The sequence below is a fragment of the Camelus ferus genome, chromosome 8, assembly GCF_009834535.1.
Source record: "Camelus ferus isolate YT-003-E chromosome 8, BCGSAC_Cfer_1.0, whole genome shotgun sequence".
Taxonomy (NCBI): domain Eukaryota; kingdom Metazoa; phylum Chordata; class Mammalia; order Artiodactyla; family Camelidae; genus Camelus; species Camelus ferus.
This window is the reverse complement of record NC_045703.1, coordinates 14,301,503-14,317,404: the sequence shown is the minus strand read 5'-3', so window position 1 is coordinate 14,317,404 and position 15,902 is coordinate 14,301,503. Positions and strand designations below refer to the sequence as shown.

Here is a 15,902-nt window from a genome sequence, read left to right as displayed (position 1 = left end):
AAAAAAAGACAAATGAACTTATTTACAAAACAGAAACAGACTCACAGTCATAGAAAACAAACTTATGGTTACCAGTGGGGGAAGGGGGTGGGAAGGGATAAACTGGGAGTTTGAGATTTGCAGATACTAACTACTATATATAAAATAGATAAACAACAAATTCCCACTGTATAGCACAGAAAACTGTATTCAGTATCTTGTAGTAACCTATAATGAAAAAGAATATGAAAACTGATATATGTATATAGATGTGTGACTGAGCTATTACGCTGTACACCAGAAATTGACACATTATAAACTGATTATACTTCAATTGGAAAAAAAAGATCCAAGGCCAAACAAACAAACAAACAAACAAACAAAACAAAAAAACAAAACCCAGCAGCACCAGGGCATCAAGCCTCTGGTTCCCATTCCCACCCTTTCCAGCAGGAAGCTTCCTGAGCAGCTGCAGTGGCCTCACTCCCGGGATGCTGACTGCACGTCGCCCCAGGACAGAAGATCAAGAGGATGAGGGAGCACAGCTGGCTTTTGAGGAAGAAGTGATGCCTCTCCCCTCAGTCCTGGGGTGTGAGGATTGACATTGCCTTTCTCCTCCTCCATTGTGACCATTCTGTCACGTGGTCTTTATTTTCATTTAATTTATTTTATATAAAAATAATGAGGGAAAGGAAAGTGGACATGCAATTCTGATAAAGTATAGTTCAAACCAGGGAAACTATGACTCTCATGCAAACATCATATGAATGCATGTCCAGGTTTTATTTAATTCAATAATTAATGAGGGAATCTGTAAGATATAAAAACCATTTTAAAGAATATTTGAGAAGCAATATTAAGGTAAGTTTCCTTGATTAGATATAAAACTGGCTAATATCAAACAAGGCATTAAACAGCACTGTTTAGAGTACTTTTCCATTGGAAAATAAATATTCTCATTTCCATCTGACAAAATCTACAAGTTAATCTTGTAAATCTACAACTGAAAAACCTCTGCCCCTTCAAAGTTGTAAAATAGACCAGACAACGGACAGTCAATCTCAGCACTAGGAAACTGAACTCCAAGAATATCCAAGCAATCTCTTCTGCCTGTTCCACATTGAAGATGATTTATCTGACAATGTAATTTGCCCCAACCTAGCATTCTCTGAATTTTACTTCATCTGGCCATGATATTAAAAGATTTTATCAGCTCCCTCCAAATGCACAGAAATAAATGTTTAATATACACAATGGTAGAGTATAAAATAAGAAAATATTTTTCAATGTATTTAAATTAGCATGCATTTAGATTTCCCTTACTTAATGCTTAAATTAAATAATATACTTCCAGACTACAAACAATAGCATTGGAGAGGCCTTTAGCTTCTTAGACAAATTTGACTTGGAAAAGTCTGGGTGATCTCCAGTTAAATGAGTAAAGACACTCAGGGAGGATATATGTGCACACATCACACAGAAGAGTGGATATGAAAGTTGAACCTGAGTGTCCAGTGTTCTTTGGCTTGGGGTGGGGGTGGTCCTCAGTGGCTCTGAGCAGTCCCACCTCATCTGGAGATCAAGTGTCCACTCATGCTGAGATAGGAGGGAAGATGGCAGGGCACAACCATTAAAAAAGATGACACAGCACTTAGCACTAAAATGGTAGAAGATTTAACTCTCAAGAGACCTTGAGCTTCAATATATACTCATTGAAATACAGTAGCTGCTAAATGGCCCTCTCACAGGTGCCAGGACAGTTTTAAGGCTGATCATAAAAGATCAAAGGTGATGGCCCAAATCCTGGGAGTCCCACCCCCTTCCCCAAAGTAGTTGGAACAATCCTCCCACTTGTTAGCATATGAAGCTATCAAGCCCATAAATGCTAATCACCCCCACACCCCGTGGCCTTTCTCTTGTCTTCTGACACAGCCTGCACTCTGTCTATGGAGTATGTACCTCTCTGAATAAATCTACCTTTACTCAACTGTGGCTCGCTCTTGAATTCTTTCCTGTGCAAAGTCAAAGATCCACACTTGGTGGCCATTTCCCAGGGACTCAGCCGAGACCTGGGACACGGCCATCCTCTTGCTCCACATATTTTTCCTGTATCAATGTTTACCTGCCTATATAGGTGCACAAATGGTTCACTCTCCGCTCAAGGGAAATCTCAAGCCTTCAGGACTCCTGAATGTGACAGCAGGTGGTCCACATTCAAGGCCAGTGAGGTACTGAGTCCCCTCCATGCCATCCTGGCCCTGAGGCAAAGCCCTTCTTTCCACGTCAGCAAACCGTTGCTCTTCTGACTCCTTTCCTCTCCACCACTCTTCCCCAGCCCTGTCCTCTCTTTGTCTTGGGAACAGAAGATGTCACTCTGCACTATATACAATAGCCTAAATGTCCATTGACCAATGATTGGACAAAGAAGCTGTGGTATATTTATACAATGGAATACTACTCAGCCATAAAAAGAATAAAATAATGCCATTTGCAGCAACATGGATGGACATGGAGATCATCATTCTAAGTGAAGTAAGCCAGAAAGAGAAAGAAAAATACCATATGATATCACTTATATGTGGAATCAAAAAAAAAAAGAAAAAGAGAAAAGGAAAGAAGAGAAAAAAGAGGACACTAATGAACTCATCTACAAAACAGAAACAGACTTGCAGACATAGTAAACAAACTTATGGTTACCAGAGGGGAAAGGGAGTGGGAAGGGATAAATTGGGAGTTCAAGATTTGCAGATACTAACCACCATATATAAAAACAGATTAAAAAACCAGATTTCTTCTGTATACCACAGTGGACTATATTCAATATCTTATAGTAGCCTATAATGAAAAAGAATATGAAAATGAATACATGTGTGTATACATGTGATTGAAACATTATACTGTACACTAGAAATTGACACAATATTGTAAATTGACTATACTTCAATTTAAAAAAAAGTAAAAAATAATGTCGCTCTGCAATGATTGATATAAATATTTGTGGCTCACATTTAGGACTAAAACAATTTTGAGGCTTTAGTTTTTGTTTCTGTGTGGATGGGTAGATTAGGGGAGGAAATATAAAGCCCCAAAGCACTTGTGAGAGAGTGAAGGGGAATGAGATGAGTTGGGTGAATGTTCAGGCACGACCTTCCCACAGAGTTCTAACATCCAGACAATTTCCCAACTTGACACTGAACTCCAAGATTCAGGCATGATTTTCTGTCAGTCCTATTGGATTTAAACACTATTTCTCATAAGACCCATTAATCCAGGACTGAAAAGAGAAAAACCTGCATGTCTGGAAGCCTATGGCAAGGTAAGGTAGGCAGAATGAAGGATTCTTGGCATTGTAGAATGCTAAACTCAACGTGTATTCCCAGTTGTTGGGCAATATTCTGCTTTGGAAGTTTTCTAAGGGTAGAAAAAAATCCAGTTACTGGACTTTGTTTGTATCATCAGGTGCAGCATTTCCTCACCCTGCTTCTGAGAAGGAGAAGCTTCTGTGAGAGGTTAATGGGTATTTCTGGAAAATTGTTCTTGGAGATGAAATATATTTAGAAATTTCATGAAGTAGAATTAAATGAGCTATCTTCTAGGGGACTTTAACATGCTTGAATGTCACTGTGAAACTCCAAGAGGGGAATACGGCCTGTGACATTTTATGAGTTTATCTTAAAAAATTTTGCCGTACTCCATCTCTTTTCCTGAGGAATGCTTATTAATAGATCTTGAAAAATAGTTTTGGAAATTCCCATCTAGTTTAATCCCTTCTTTACAGAAAGGATGGAAGTGAAATCCAGAAATGGTTAGTGGCATACTGAAGAGTAAGGGCAAGACACAGACCTCCTGCCTGTTAGACTGGTCTGCGAGGAGGAAGCTGTAATTTTTTTCTTTTAACATTTTATTTGTTTATGTATGTATGTATGTATGTATGTATGTGTGTATGTATGTATGTACGTATGTGTGTATGTATGTATGTTTGTTTGTTTTTTGATTTTGTTTTGGGGGGAGGTAATTAGGTTTCTTAAAATATATTTATTTATTTTAATGGAGGTACTACTGGGGATGGAAACCAGGACCTCATGCAGGTTAAGCAGAAACTCTATCACTGAGCTACACCCTCCCCCTGTAATTTTTATATGTATAGCTGAGGCCTTGACTGCAATTTCCAAGTCAGAGAACTGCCGAAAATAGTTGCCAGGTCACTTAATTTGGACAACGAATTTTTTTGTGTGATGGAGCAGGTACGTGATTTATATAGCAAAGCTTGGCACAGAGGGCATTGACTTAAAGTCTACAAGACTGTGATTTATCTTGCCTCTATTATCAGTACTGACTTGGACAAATGTCTGAACTCAACTTAAACCCCATTTTCCCATTTGTGAAACAGAAATCTGAATCTATCTTCCAAACATACTTTAAGTATTAACACCATTTTAAAATAAAATCGCATCAGAATGTGACTGAGTCCATGAGACTGTAACTGGGACTCTCGGCTCCTCAGCATTATTCCAACTCTATTTCTTAGTTATGATATGGCTGTGATCTTATGCTTACTGTGCCTGACTTCTACCATTAACTTAGCTTAGCTTGACACTGATGGAGAAAGCCACATTGATGCATATCGAAATTTAAGATTAGTTGTTCTATGGGCTTCACCTTTGTTCCTTACTCTGCAGGAATAGCAAACCAAAGGTTTATGACTCAGATAATATTCCAACCACAAGTGAGAACTGATAGCTACTTGGAATGTCATGACTGAGACAATCATCTCTAAATATAAAAGGTTGCCCCCTACCAGCACGTAAACTTTTCCTCTTTTCCCTATATAATCTCCAAGCAAAACCTGGAGAGCTGGGAGCTGGTTCTTTGGGACATGAGTCCATCTACTGCCCAGGATTGCTGGCTCTCTCAATAAAGCTCTCTTTCCTTTTATCCAACATTTGTCTCTCAGTATTGAATTCTTGAGTAATTGGCAGCCAAACCTGAGTTTGATAACAAGAATGATACCTTTATATCATTTTTCAAAAGAAAGCCAACACTTAGTAACTGTTAAAGGGAATTAACAGTGTTCCTATCTGGGCAGTACTTGCTTGAAGACACTGTTGCATTTTGATGTCAATCAACAATAACCAATTTTGTTTCACGGTGTTTTTCTATCTAGTCTTTATATTCTCAAGTCTTTAGCAAGTTTTAACTTTTGGCTCCGAATTGCTTGGGATTTAGGTAAGCAGGTGGGGAAAAAAAAGTTTTATTCCATTTTTTTAGAATAAAGGTTAAGCAATGTTCCCAAGACACATACTATGTCAGCAAATGGGCCGTAAACAAAATGAAAGACTTGGTAGCATTGTCTAGTGCTGAACCAAAAGGATTGGATTAATTATTTAAATTCTTTGTTTTAAGCATTTTGCAAACTGAAGCCAAGGGATTCTAGATATATCACATTTGATTCCAGCTTTCACTTTGCTCTGTTTTTATTTTGTTTGTCAGGCTTTTCACACAATTTTAACAGTGGCATATATAATTATACGTAAAAATTATAGTGATTAACACAATTTACTAAATCTTTGTGTGTGTGTGTGTGTGTGTGTGAATGCAATCTGTAAGTGGTAAGTCATGTAGATTTAAAACAAGAATAAACACTTCTAGTTACAAAACAAACAGGTTTTGACATAAAATTCTCTACTAAAAACCCATTAACAAATAGTTTTTTTTTAAGCAAAACAGTCGCGGATAGCATATTAGCAGCTCGTATTTTGCTTGCTTATTCTTTGAAGCAGAGAAAAAAAGTTAGTATTCTATTAAAAAAGAAAGGAGAGGAAAGATAGTTTTCAGATAGGATTTAAGCCAGAGAGGTCTCTTAAGCCCAGGAAGATCAATCAGGGTAAATGAGTTCTCCATGTATTTATTACCTAAGGGCAGAGAAAATTGAAGATGAGATTTTTTTTCCCCCTACTTGTTTGACCTTGCTGCATAAATATGATGTAAAAAATATGTGTGGAATTAGATAGTGGTCTTTTCCCATTAGTCAAACCTTGAAACATTTAACTCTTTGAGACTACTCAAATTTGACACAATTCCTTCCATGCTTAATCTCATTTGTTCTAATTTAAATATGTTTATATTTACAATCATGACTTTAGTGAAACTCTGCAGAGGGCTGAAATGCTTTCTGCCCCATAAAGACAAATGCTCAATCCTTGTTGCTACACTCAAGGATGGAAGTAATAACAGTGGTTAGAAAATCAATTTAAACCGCATTTGTACTTTACCAAGAGCCCTTTGACACTTACATTGGTACATAGCTGAGAGTTATGCTTTCCAAATATGTGATCCACTTTTATAAGCAACTAAAAACTTTGCAGCTTCAGTCACGCTTTCCAAGAAAAAATAAATGACCCCACATCAATCCATTTTCACAATACCTGGCACTTGTAGAATGAGGGAAAGAAATGAGATCAAAAAGATAAACAACAGACTATGAAGCCAGGGCTGTTTTAACCTAAGACCACACTTTATCTGGATAAATGAAAAACTCACTTTATCCTACAACCCTTAGTGTTTTACAAACTTGAGATTAATATGAGCAAAAGAGCATGCAGACAACGATTACATGTCTTACCCATCTTTGTAAATCTCATCATACTGCTTCACCTGAAAGAGGAGCTTGGCGGTGCTTGTGGTATGGAAGAGACACAAATCCCATTTTAATTAAGGAGACTTGGATTAAAAAACTTCTAAACATGGATATTGCAGGAAAAAAATTGCCAAAATATTTTGTTATGATGCATTACATTTAGTCTAAGTAATAGGGAGCTAAACTATGCCTGTGGTTTTTTTTTAAAATTTTTTCCTAATAATGGCATGGGTACGTTCGCTTTCCGTACCGTGGAAGACTAAAATGGCTCTGCTCGCCTTAGTACTGTTTTGCTCCAGCTTGTTGAACGTTAAGGAAAGCAGAGGGGTGGCCCTGAAGCAACAGGGACTCCCATCTCTTGGTAACACAGAAAGTGGCGGCGTCGTAAAATGTCCAAAACTCAGAAAGCAAAAAGATAACTCCATGTTCTAGTAATATCATAGCAGAGTGCTGTCTGAGGGACCTGCTTAAGGCCGATGTAATTCTCTGGAAATTACACACTTTTACTTGGCTCACTATTTACTATTGCTTAGCCCCGACTCTGGGATGTTCCATGCTGACTTGGAGAATTTGGTCTGATGCGGATGCAAATGAGCACAGACTGGTAGAAGAGAAAACCGCAATTTTACACTTTATTCCTCTGTGGGATGCTAACTACGAACGCCAGGTTTCTAAGCTGGCAATCGTGTTCCAGTTTTCAGTCAGTGCCTGTGAATGCCCAGTTTCCTGAATCCCCTTTGAACCACTCTTACCAACCTAGTGGTTCTGTTATTAATGAGATAAATAAATTTTTGGCTTGTGTTCAATATATACTTGCATGAAAGTCAGGTTTCTAACTTTTTGAAAATTAACCTATGACACTGGCCTTGAGTTACCTCCTTAGCCAGTACCCTGCCTAAGTGTATTGCCTACTGAGCAGATGTGAGTCTGGATTTTGTAGGGGCTTACAGCTTATATAATTTTTGGTCCTTTAGAACAAAAAGGATTCAAACAAGCATACACAAACTTGTGAGTAAAAGTGAATACTCAATTACAATGAGGAAATAAATCACAATTAATTAGAAGGAAACTTGAAGAGATTCAGATCTGTTTCCCTGAAATTCCATCACGCTTTTCATGGAAAATGCTTACATGGAAATGCTTCCTGATTGAAACCTGGTTTCCAGTCCAAAAGGGGACTATTAGCAAACTTCTATGATTCCTAGTAACTCCCCAGTCTCAGCAGGACACGTGCAAGGGTGGGCGCCTCTTGGCTTCCTTAGCTTTAGAGAAAACCAGCTCTGCTACCGGGTGAGGGGCACCAGCAGATGAGGAGTTTGAAATAGAAGCCTGGGAGAGACAAACCAGACAACTATGCCCTTCCAGCAGCTGTGCCAAGGAGCGGCCCCTTGTGCAGGGTTTGGCGGACACTCACACGTGCACGTGTCAAGAGACCCAGAACTGAGCTTCCATTGCAGGGAAAGCATACAAAAACCGTAAGGGCACTGGTTAAAGAAAACCTTTGAATCCTTTAAAATTAAATCCCTCTTGCCCCAAGATAGCCCCAAATCTGGAGAAACTGGAAGCAGAAGAGGATAGAGAGGCATCAGGAAGAACATATCACATTCTTTCCCCATCAAGTTCTTGAACTGGAGGTCCATCCAACACTCAGGGGACTGGTGACTGCCAAACTGGGCAGGAGATAGGGGTTTTAAGCTGGAGTAGGTTGAAGCAGATGTTTATAATAATGTGAATGTGAACCTGCATGATGTTCTCTTAAAGGACAGTAAAGAGATCCCACAGAGCATGTTTGATATAAGTGAAAGAAGGAAAATAAAAGTTTTTCTATTTGCACCCCTTAATAAAGGTTAAACTGCTTTTAATGAATGGAGTACATAGATAAATGTCTTAAATGCTCAATTAAATTAACACAACAAAAGAAATGTGGATACCACATATGCTTCAAAGTTTTTACCGGAAACTTGGTTGGATATTTTCCCTTTCCCCATTCCTTTGCAGTAGGGGTCATGTACAATTGAGATGTTTGGATGCTCAGCGAAGTTTTACAGATAAGAATAATCTAACCAAATACAGATTAGTCCTCTAGTACAAGAGGCATTTAAATCCTGAGTACAGGGGGAAAGGTATAGCTCAGTGGTAGAGCACATGGGTTCAATCTCCAGCACCTCTGTTTAAAAAAATAAATAATATATAAACCTAAATTACAGCCATTATGGGAAACAGTATGGAGATTCCTCAAAAAGCTAAAAATAGACTTACTATATGATCCAGCAATCCCACTCCTGGACATGTATCTGGAGGGTTCTCAAATTCAAAAAAATACATGCACCTCAGTGTTCATAGCAGCACTATACACAATAGCCAAGACATGGGAATAATCTAAATGTTCATTGACAAATGACTGGATAAAGAAGCTGTGGTATATTTGTACAATGGAATACTACTCTGCCATAAAAAGAATAAAATAATGCCATTTGCAGCAAGATGGATGCACCTAGAGATTGTCATTCTAAGTGAAGTAAGCCAGAAGGAGAAAGAAAAATACCACTTAATATCACTCATATGTGGCAGGTAAAAAAAAAAAAAGTGAAAAAGAGGACACTAATAAACTCATCTACAAAACAGAAACAGACTGGCAGACATAGTAAACAACTTTATGGTTACCTGGGGAAAGTGCGTAGGAAGGGATAAATTTGGGAGTTTGAGATTTGTAAATGTTAGCCACTATATATAAAAATAGATAAAAAAACAAATTTCTTCTGTATAGCACAGGGAACTATATTCAATATCTTGTAATAATCTTTCATGAAAAAGATATGAAAACAAATATATGTATGTATATATATGACTGGGACATTGTGCTGTACACCAGAAATGGACACATTGTAACTAACTGTATTTCAATCAAAAAAACCCCCAAAATTTAAAATTATATATATGTATAAAATAAATCCTGAGTACAATTTCAAAAATGTTGAAGGCAGACAAGATAGCAACCAAGAAGAGAGATTAAATATTGGAAGTTGTTAGTAGTCTAAAGTGGGTGGTGAGAAATTGATCTGAAATAGGCAGATTTTCCTATCGATATTTAGAAGACTTGGGTAGACTGCTGAGCTAGATTACGGGGCAGTCTGGCTGGGATACAGAGTATTAACTAAAAGACCTCAGCAGGTGTTGCCTAGCTACATGCCACTGTGAAATGGCAGTGAAGACAGGTAAACATTTTGTAGGGTGTGGCCACTCATTACAGAACAGACAGAAAAGTTGTGATGTAATACCCTCATTCTTTGTATTCTGTAGTAGTTGTTACTATTGCAATTTCAAGTTCAATATATGGCTCCTGCCTCATTTTGAAGGGCTACATGATTTAGAAACTAAATACCTCAAAAATCATGAAAAATGACTTCTTTTAACCTGACAATGTCGAAAAAAATGTCTATGAAATGAGATAATTTTAGAGAAAATGGACTGAAAGAAAAAAAAAAAAAAAAGGAAGAAATCAGCTTTTACTGCTATTCACCCTGGACATGGAGGGCAAAGAAAATTCCCTAACGTTAGAAATTTATATATATTATATATATATATATGTATGTGTATAATATATATATATTTTTGAGATTTCTGTTACAGCTAATTTTATGCGTCAACTTGACTGGTCCACCAGATGCCCAGATAACTGGCTAAACATTATTTCTGAGTGTGTCTGTGACAGAAGACACTCCTATTTGAATCAGTAGACTGAGTAAAGCATGTGGCCCTTCCCAATGGACGGGTCACATCCATCCGCTGAGGGTCTGAATGGAACAAAAGTGGAGGAAGGTTAAATTTGCTCTCTGCCTGACTGTGGGGCTGTGACACTGATCTGTTACTAGCACCCCGGGTTCTCAAGCCTTCAGACTCGGACTGGAATCTACACACCAGTGTTGGATCTCCAGCTTGCAGGTGGCAGACAGTAGGCTTCTCAGCCTCCATAATTAAGTGAGCCAATATTTTATGTGTGTGTATATGTGTATAAATAAATAAATAAATACATACATACATACATACATACATACATAAAACATTGCATTAAACAACAGAAAAATTAAATTGAGGTGGACTTCCCTAGTCAATTAATTGACTAAAACTATTTTACACATCTGTTGACTGAGGGCAGTGATCTGCAAACTATGGGCCAAATTTTGCCAGACACCTATTTTTATAAAAATGTTTTATTGGAAGATGGCCACGTCCGTTCATTCATATATTGTCAATGGCTGCTTTGATGTTACAGTAACAGGATGTATAGTTGCGATGCAGAGTCTAAAATATTTGCTAACTGGCCCTTTGCAAAAACAGCGTGCTGACCCCTGTCCTAGCGCGTGAAGCGTAGCCCTGGTTAGTCATGAATAAAAGCTATGAGAACAGTCAGAGGAGTGGAAAGCACCTTCTCCTGTATTCACTCACAGGAATGATTGACTTTTAACACGTGGTAAAACCCATTCCTTAGCTTAGTTTAGCTCCTGGTAAAATAAAACTAAGTCTTAAAATTCATGTCTCACCACAATGTCAGTGACATGAGTTCTTAGTGCATTTGTCTACGGTATATTCCCAAACCTGGTGCTCCTTTTTAATTATTGTTTAGCCTATTTTAAAACAGCTGGCACAGAAAGGAGAAAGTGATTAAATATTATCCGTTTAATTTGCTAACCTTCCAGTGCCCTTTTGGAAGCAGCCTGTTCGAAGTCCATAGCGGTCTGAATACTCAGAAACACCCTTCTGTATCACTTTTCTAAACTGAATTTCGCTACATGCAATTTGGATTTCTCTGAGATGAGCAACCACAGGGGTTTGAAAATTCTAGCACAGATTTATAACAAAATGAAAAAAGACTGGATACTGTCCAGAAACATTTGATGGTGCTCCAAGCAGAATGAAATTTGCTCAGGAAAGCTGCTGAAGTGTTACTCCTCTTAACACTTTTCAACATGAAATCTGTCTTCTTGTAAGCAGATCGCTTCCATGGACAATGTAAGGACAGCATTTAATAACGGGAAATTACGTCAACCAAACTGCTAAAGTTAATGAAGATTTTGTCTCTAAATATGTTTTGTTTATAAAAAATGTTTTGTTTATGAACCCTAAAGTGTACCGAACCTCTGTTCACTTACCATTCTACCCTTGTGTACAGGATGCTTCTTTTTGGGCTATTTTTTGTTAAACCACCATCATTCTTTACATGTTGGGAAAAGTGGACTTGTGTTCCCAGAAGACAGATTAGAATGCTCGGGGTGTGTGTATGTGAATGAGTGTGTGTGTTGTGTGTGTGTGTGTTTTGTGTGTGTGTGTGTGTTGTGTGTGTGTGTGTGTAGACTGAAACATTTCTCCATCGTTAAGAGGCATTCCCCAAACTTTAGATGAGATTCCATGGATTAGAAGAACATAAACTGTGATGAGAAAGTATTATTTCCATTTTCAAGTGAAAACCTCATGTACACATGCTATAGTCTTAGAATATTAGTGTTTTTATATCTTGAGACAAGAAAGCAAAAAGGTGCAAGACCTTTCTTCCTGTCTTTGTAATAATGACTCTTTTACCCTGAACATAGATGATCTATTATATTGAAAATAAAATAATAAAACTCACAGACATAAAAAGAATTCCATCAGTTCACTTCATCCATTCCCTTTGGACCCAGAAATGTTGAATATTAATATAGCTTATTTAAATTGAACTGCTATGTTGAAAGCTATCTTGGATCTAGTCTCCCCTCCTTTGAAAGTAGGAGGAAAGAGGAGGGGAGCTTAGAAGTCTGCCTGGCTGGAGGCAGGAGTGGGATCAAGGCAGATGGCATGGACAGACCCAATGGGTGAAAAGCGTTGGGAGTTTGGAAGATCTTGGAGAGATGCATGTTGTGAAGTGGCAGCAGAGAGGCAAGGAACCTTTGGCTCTGGCCAGCAACATAGATGAGAAGTGAGTTTCCAAAGACATTAGGCCAGTTCAGACCCATTTTTTCTGAGCAAGAATGGGGCTCAGTAGCAGAATTTCTCTTGGTTCCTTGGTTGGAAAACTTCACAGCGCTCATTGTATTCCAAGTGTGGGTTTGCATCTGCTGGGGGCAGGGTGTTGGTCTTGGCAGGGGTTCTTAGGGACCTATTTTTTTGATCCGTGTTCTTCTCAACAGACTGAAGCTGCTCATGGCCTCACGGAGTTCCCCCTCAGTACATATTCTGGTTCTCCTTCGGGTTACTGCTCTGTCATAGGCTGAGTTTTGGTGTTTTAGACCGACCAGAGAAGAGTGAAACAGCAATCTCATTCTGATGATCATTCCTCTGGATTTATAGTTGTCTGTGCTCTTTTTGTATTAAACTTTTGACTTCCTAGGGGCTGTTCTTATGAGCCTTCTGACAAGTCTATTTTTGTTATCGTTGTTTGGAAATTGACCAACTCCAGTGTATTATGGTGTTGGCGGGCATGGGGAGATGCCGGGGAGACGTCATAGTTGCCACAGATCAGCATGCCCTGTATATAGTGATGCAAAGGGTGGTTTATGGGAGTTCGGCACTGGCGATCAAGTTAGCAATCATGTTGCTCATAGGACAGGAAGCAGTATTTCATTTGTTAGTTGCACGGCTGCTAAGTCTCCATTTGATTCACAATAGAAAAGCACATACAGATCTGGAAGACCTTAAATAGTGCTCGCCAAAGTCCGTTGACACTTGAGTGAATTTCCCTGGAGTAGAGGTTGAGCATTTGGAAGACTGAGAAATGCATATGGAAGGCCAGCATGATGTGTATGACAGAAGAGAGAGACATCTTTGTGGGAAGATTTACCCCGAGACCTGAAGAGTTGATAAACTTCCACACTAGAGTGAAAACCCCCGTGTGCAGGATGGGGTCTTGAATGCACGCCTTTATTTCACAGACTCCTTGGCTCTTAGCTGGTCCTCAGGCAATGCATGCTGGGTGACATACAAGAGAATGTGTATATGTATGTATAACTCAACCTAGGACTGCTTGTAACTATGCTGCTAGGACGATCATCTTTCATTTTCAAGCACATATTCAGTAACCAAGACTGGGAGTAATGCGAGGTTCTTTTTGTTTGTGTTCTTTTTGTTTGTGTAAATAAGAGGTTTATTTTATTTAACACATACCTAGCTTACAATTAGCTCAGACAGCTAATGTTCCAAAGTAAAACTAACTTTTACCTGCTTCTCCAAGTGGGTGATGTCAGATGCTTACATAGAAAATTAGAGCGTTTTTGTTTTCTGTTGCTGCATAGCAAAATTACCACAAAATCAGCAGCTTAACACACACTTATTATCTCATTGTTGCCCTGAGGGAAGAGTTTGGGAAGGCCTCACTGGGCCCGCTGTGTAATAAGACGTCACAAGCTCCATCAGGGTGTTGGTCAGGTTGGGGTCTCATCTCAACGTTCTGCTGGGAAAAGACCTGCTCCCCAACTTATGAGACTGTTGGTGAAATTTAGTTCTTGCGGTTTTAGAACTGAGGACGTCAATAGCAGCTGGCTGTCAGTCAGAGGCCAGCCTCCACTCCTCTCTGATTGCTGGCTGGAGGAAGCCACTCTCCATGCCTTGTCACATGGACCATCCTCATGTCACTTCCCACTTTACCAAAGCCAGCAGGAGAACGAGTCTCCTTGCAAGAGGCAGCTCACAATCCTAGGTGACCTAATCATGGAAGTGACATCTCCTCACCCTGTTGTATTGGTTATTCTGTTGGTTAAAGGCAAGTAACAGGTCCTGAATGCACTAAGGAGAGGGCACTCTGCAAAGGCGTGGACACCAGGACTGGAATCCCAGGGACCATGACAGAGTCTAGTCACCACACACAGGAAGGGAGAAAACATGGTTCTTGTCACTTCTGTGAGTCTATCAGTGGTAAAACCTCTGTGAAAATATTTATTTAGGTTAAATGACACAAATGCCTCAGGCATTAGAAAGTCAGTATAAGAAGCTTTTTTTCCTGTTTTTATTTTCCTTAATTAGCCAAAAATGCATTTTTTTTTTTCCCTGCAGGGCTCTGAAGGTTGCCCTGCTGGATAATTTTTACATTATTATAATTTTAAAAATAATTGCTATTAATGGATTTATTATAAAACAGAATACTTATTACTTAATTACTTAAGCCTTGATTTTATTTCCTTTAGACAAGTGACCATGGCCAGGTAAAATTCACTCATAAAATCTTCTAAAACTTTATCTGCTATACTTTCCCTATATGAGACAGCTTGTTATTTACAAATGCGTAACTGAAGTCACACACTTAGACACAGTTAATCAGAAGCAAAGGTTTTAGACACTGTAAGAGCTGAACTCTTCCTTCCCCACTATGCGTTTTCTTCAAGTTTATTGTGGTCAGTTTGCGGCTGTCTGATAAGTACGTCACCCTGACATCATCATAACTGTCCGTTCCTCTGCCCTCGTCTTTGCCATTTCGTTCTCTCCCCCTCTCTCTTTTCTTTTTCTATGCGAGTGACTACTTTCAAGACCACCTCTGCCTACCACTTCCTATTCTCCTTTTTTAATAGAATGTTTCTCTTTCTTACATGATGCACATAGATGTTTACTTTTTGAGAGTCATTAACTAATTGATAGCTTGCCCCTTAGCAACACTGAGGTGAATTAATTAAGATATTTCCTGTGAGATTTTGTCATTTTTTCCTTGACTGGAATGATTATAATCTGCATATGTTTTTGCTTCCACTCTCTCGTTATTTGTAGCCCTGAAATAAAGATTTCTCAGAGGACTGAAGAAGTTGGGGAATACTTTCTACACTGCCCAAATGAGTTTCCCATAGGGTCAATCCATTTAAGACATGTTAGTGGAAAAGAAAGTAATTTTAATTAAGATCTTCTTAAGCTTATAAGAAGGATGACTCTTTACTTCAAGGAGGAAAGAAGATTTTTCTTCCCTGAAGTGAAGATTGCAAATAAAAAGAAGAAATGGATATAGGTCTTCTTTCTCCATCTCTAATCTTAGAGATCTAAGTAGATTTATTTTTAAGATGAAGCAAAAAGAAAAAATAAAATTAATGCAACAAATTCATTATCAGCAAATAATAATCTCTCATTCATATTTTCAAAGAGCCTAACACCGTCATTAAATTACACCTGGATCCATTTAAAATTGCCAAAATCGGGTCTAGTCAGCCAGTAGTTTCAGAGGCTAGGAATTTCTTGATATTAGAGCCACAATATATAAATTTCTCTGAGCAAACATTATCATCTAGGTGATGCATACAAAAACTTGGAAGTTCCAGACCTTTCTTTTCTGTCACTC

General features: G+C 38.5%; 1 protein-coding gene across 1 annotated transcript in view; it reads right to left on the bottom strand.

Annotated features, from left to right (window-relative positions):
• EYS (eyes shut homolog) overlaps positions 1 to 15,902 on the bottom strand; it is a 1,185,765-nt gene that overhangs the window by 116,288 nt on the left and 1,053,575 nt on the right.